The sequence below is a fragment of the Prionailurus bengalensis genome, chromosome B3 (genome assembly GCF_016509475.1).
Source record: "Prionailurus bengalensis isolate Pbe53 chromosome B3, Fcat_Pben_1.1_paternal_pri, whole genome shotgun sequence".
Classification (NCBI taxonomy): Eukaryota; Metazoa; Chordata; class Mammalia; order Carnivora; family Felidae; genus Prionailurus; species Prionailurus bengalensis.
This window is the reverse complement of record NC_057355.1, coordinates 88,848,122-88,853,536: the sequence shown is the minus strand read 5'-3', so window position 1 is coordinate 88,853,536 and position 5,415 is coordinate 88,848,122. Positions and strand designations below refer to the sequence as shown.

General features: G+C 39.0%; 1 pseudogene; it reads left to right on the top strand.

Moving 5' to 3' along the window:
- The first annotated feature begins 387 nt into the window (after positions 1-387).
- Positions 388-1,836, top strand: LOC122469034 (annotated as a pseudogene).
- Positions 1,837-5,415: the final 3,579 nt, after the last annotated feature.

Genomic DNA, 5,415 nt, shown 5'->3' with positions numbered 1-5,415 from the left:
TTCTTCTTTTCCTTACTACTGCACGCACAAATAACTGTATTATCTTGCTCAGCAAATCTGATTTGGCCCAAAGTGGAGTGAGTTAAAGTGATAGCAATCCATGCTGCAAAATAATTTCTAACGGAAAAAGTCTGATTTGACCAGTGAAATCCTTGTAAGAAAGAAAAAAAAAACTAAAAATAGAACTAGACACGTCAAAATTGCTAGTCTTTCTTCCTTGGCCTCAACAATTCACCTTCCACAATTGTCCTCTACAAAATTATGAGAGCGGCTGAGTCCTACCCAAACATCACTTAAGAAAAAAGCAGAGCCCCTTCCACACGGTCACACTGAGCTAGTACCTGCGCCTGGAACTGGGCCACAACCTTAGGTGCGTCCACCGCCCGCCGCCGCCTCTGGACCATGGACCCCCGCAAAGCGAGCAAGCTTCAGGCCTTCGTGAAAATGTGTAAGCAGGATCCGAGCGTTCTGCACACCGAGGAAATGCGCTTCCTACGGGATTGGGTGGAGAGCATGGGGGGGGGGGGGGGGGGGGGGGGGGCGGGTAAAACACCACCCGCTACTCATAAAACTAAATCGGAAGACGATATCAAGGAAGAAAAAACAGATAGTAAGAAGACGGAGGAAAACATAAAGATAGACGAACCATCAAGTGAGGAAAGTGATCTAGAAATTGACAGTGAAGGTGTGATTGAACCAGATACTGATGCCCCTCAAGAAATGGGAGATGGAAATGTAGAGATAACTGAGGAAATGATGGATCAGGCAAATGATTAAAAAAAAAAAAAAGTGGCTGCCATTGATGCCCTAAATGATGGTGAACTACAAAAAGCCATTGACTTGTTCACGGATGCCATCAAGCTGAATCCTCGCTTGGCCATTCTGTGTGCCAAGAGAGCCAGTGTCTTCATCAAATTACAGAAGCTAAATGCTGCCATCCGAGGCTGTGGCAGAGCTATTGAAATAAATCCTGATTCAGTTCAGCCTTACAAGTGACGAGGGAAAGCACACTGACTTCTGGGCCATAGGGAAGAAGCAGCACATGATCTTGACTTTGCTTGTAAACTGGATTATGATGAAGATGAAGATGCTAGTGCAATGTTGAAAGAAGTTCAACTGAGGGCGCAGAAAATTGCTGAACATCGGAGAAAGTATAAGTGAAAACATGAAGAGCGAGAGATCAAGAAAGAATAGAAAGGGTTGAGAAGGCTCAGGAAGAACATGAGAGAGCCCAGAGGGAGGAAGGAGCCAGAGACAATCAGGAGCTCAGTATGGCTCTTTTCCAGGTGGCTTTCCTGGGGGAATGCCTGGTAATTTTCCTGGAGGCATGCCTGGAATGGCGGGGGGAATGCCTGGAATGGCAGGAATGCCTGGGCTCAATGAAATTCTTAGTGACCTATGGCAGTTCTCACAGCCATGCAGGATCCAGAAGTTATGGTGGCCTTCCAGGATGTGGCCCAGAACCCAGCAAATACGTCAAAATATCAGAGTAACCCAAAGGTTATGAATCGCATCAGTAAATTGTCAGCCAAATTTGGAGGTCAGGCATAATGCCCTTCTGACAAATAAAGCCCTTGCTGAAGGAAAAGCAACTTCGATCACCTATTGGAAGTCACAATAATACAAACCACTGTACCTTTGACCTCATGGAGAAAGCTGGGGTGCTGTGAAGATAATCCCTACCCCTCTGCCCCACATGCAACTGAGACATTTTACAGTGGTTTGCTCTTAGGGTTTTCATTCAGATGATGTTTTCCTATTAGAAATTATAAACTTTAAACACTTTTTAAACCTTAAAAATCTTTGAAAACATATTACAAGGGTGTGTTAATCCCTTAAAGAAAGGAGAGAGAAAAGCAGAGATGATGGTGACTCTAAAAGATTTCACACAAAACTATCAATTTATTCTACCAAATATTGTCCCCGAGATCATAAAAGAAACTTGTGTATCTGCATGCCAACAGTATGACTATTAAAACATTTGAGTGAGGTAAGAGTAGAAAATTTTTGGATTGAAAGGCAGACTCTCAAGCATTGACAAGTGATAACATACACCTACATTACCCCAGGATGCGTTTACACTGATGGATATAGCACATCTTTGATAATCATTTATAAAGATTTGTTTTTAAATTATGCAACACAAGAGGTTACTGTATTAGTTTCCTGAGACTCCTATAATGAAATACCACAAATTGAGTGGCTTAAACAACAGAAATTTGTGGTCTCAAAGTCTGGTGGCTGGAAGTTCAGTTCAAGATATCAATAGGGTTGTTGCCACCTGAAGCCTGTAAGGAAGAATGTGTTTCATGCCTGTCTCATAGCTTCTGGTGATTTCCTGGCAATCTTTGGTGTCCATTGGCTTGTACCACATCACTCCAATGTCTGCCTTAATGTTCACATGATGTCACTGTGTGCATGTCTATCCGTATGTCTAAATTTTCCCTTTTCATAAGGATACCAGTCATATTGGATTAAAACCTACCATAACAACATCGTTCTAACTTAATTACCTCTGTAAATACACTATCTCCACATAAGGTCACAGTCAGAGGTACTTGGGGCTAGGACTCCAATGTAGCTTTTTTGGGAATGACACAATTCAACCCATAAAAGTACCTTAAGGCAAGTAATAAATACACCTTTATTAGCATAATCATACAATGACTCTGACAGTGAGAAACAGTAGCAATCAATAACTACTCATTAGTTTACTAATTCCAAAAGACCATTCTCTATAATCTGAACTTTTCCCTGCTTTCAGTGTATCCATAAATGAGGCACTAACATAAATATCCTATTTCTCCCTAGCCTCAAATACAGGTATCCTGCTTCTAATAAGTCTGGAAGAAAGATCCTACTCTTCCTTGGCCTTCTATTTACATATACACATGCATGCATACATACACACACATGCACAAGAATACTTGGTAGCCTATTGTCTGAACACAAATAATCTCTTTTTAAAAAAAAATTTTAAGTATACAAAAAATATGATGTTTGTGCTGCGTAGGGAAATAGTTGACTGGTCTTCCCCTAAAATAAACTGATACAGCAAAAGTGCAGGTCAGGATAAACTAAACATGAAAATAAATAAATTTCAAAACATGTCATTTCAGGGGCGCCTGGGTGGCGCAGTCGGTTAAGTGTCCGACTTCAGCCAGGTCACGATCTCGCGGTCCGTGAGTTCGAGCCCTGCGTCAGGCTCTGGGCTGATGGCTCAGAGCCTGGAGCCTGTTTTCCGATTCTGTGTCTCCCTCTCTCTCTGCCCCTCCCCCATTCATGCTCTGTCTCTCTCTGTCCCAAAAATAAATAAAACGTTGAAAAAAAATTTTTTTTAAAAAAACATGTCATTTCATAGTACAATAGAATAAGAGATCATTATTTATAGATAATAAATCCTATATCCTAAGCAATTATTTTGCTTTACAATGTTACTTCTAAAAATATGGTGAACTGTAAAGCTACTGGCTCTTCTTCTTTCACAGAGACACTGAGTTAACAATACATGTACCAAAGAACTCTAGAGACCAGGAGAAAAGATAAAGCACCCAGGCCATTGTAAAACCAAGAAGAGATTCCAGTGAAAGGAGCAGGAAAACCTGTACCATCTGGCACACCATTCCCTCACCCTATGTAGCATAGAGCATTTAGGAGGAAACTCCATACCAGAGCTCCTTCCTCAGCATAGAAATAAGAAGTAGACTATACATCCAAAATTCTGTCTTGTATAAAGGCTTTTGTCTTGGTGTCTGTCTTAGCTAACTATGAGTGCTGAAAGGAGAAGGCCGGAGTTCAGAAGCTGCTGAAAATATTCAAGCTACAGTTCCACAGGAATATGCCAGGGAGAGGGAGAGATCAGAAAAAGTTTCAAACATCCTAAAACATCTAACCAGGATGATTGGCAAAGGCCTTCCCCTGCACAAATCCAGCATATAAAGACTGAGAAAGGTGGTTGTTTTTTCAAATGCCCAAATCTAGTAAGAAATTACAAGGCCTACAAAGAAACAGAAAATCATAGCCCAATCAAAGGTACAAAATAATATGCCAGAAACCAATACTAAAGAAATGCAGATCAAGAGTTGCCTGACAGAATTTTAAATATCAAAAAAGATGTTCAATCAACTAAAAAAGAACACATACAACTAAATAAAATCAAGAAAATAATGCATGAACAAAATAAGAATATAAACAAAGAAACAAACTATTAAAATAAGAACCAAACACAAATTCTAGAGCTGAAAAATACAATAACTGAACTGAAAATTTAATTACAGGACTTCAACAGCATACTTGATCAGGTGAAAGAATCAGAGACAACAAAGAAACCATTTCAAATCAATTCCAAGAAACAAAAAGAATAAAGAATGAAAACAAAAGTGAAGAGAGCCTTAAAAAAAGGAGGAGGTGGGGGAAGAGAGCCTTACAAACTTATAGAACACTAACAGACAGATAAATATATACATTATGGAAGTCTCTGAAAGAGAAAAAAGAAAGAAAGAAATAGTGTATGTGAAAAAATAATGACCCAAATTTTCCCAATTCTGAGGAAAGAAGTGGACATACAAATTTTTAAATCCCAAAAAACTGTAACTAGAATAAATACAAAAAGAAGCACACAAAGACATATTATAATCAAATTGTCTAAAATAAAAGACAAAGAAAGAATCTTGTAAGATGCAAGAAAAAATCAATTCATCATATGCAAGAGAGTTTCCATAAGATTACCAGTAGATTCCTCAGTAGAATATAAGCAGGATAGAAGGCAGGAGAATGATATTCAAAGTGCTGGAAGAAAAAAAGCTGTCAATCAAAATATTATATCCTGCAAAACTGTCCTTTAAAAAGGAAGGTGGATTAACTAAATTTATTGTGGTAATCATTTCCCAATATATACAAATATTGGATCATGATGCTGTACACCTGAAACTAATATAATATTATATGTCAAACACATGTCAGTTTTAAAGAAAGAAGATATTAAGATATTCCTAGATAAACAAAAGCTTAGGGAATTCATTACAAACAAACCTGCTTGATGAAGAAATGCTAAAGGGAGCTATTCAAGTTGAAACATAAGGACAGTAGACAGCAACACACAGCCATATGAAAATACAAGATTTTCCAGTAAAGGTAAATATGTGTACTAATACAGTAGCCTGACATATTGTCATTTTTGAGCATAGGGGCAGAGAAAGAGAGGCACAGAATCCAAAGCAGGCTCCAGGCTCCAAGCTGTCAGCACAAAGCCCAACATGGGGCTCGAACCCACAAGCTGTGAGATCATGACCTGAGGTGAAGTTGGACGCTCAACTGACTGAGCCACCCAGGCGCCCCGGATGAAAACATTTTTTTAAACCATAAACTATGTCAATGAGTATATGATATATAAAGATGTAATTTGTGACAATAACA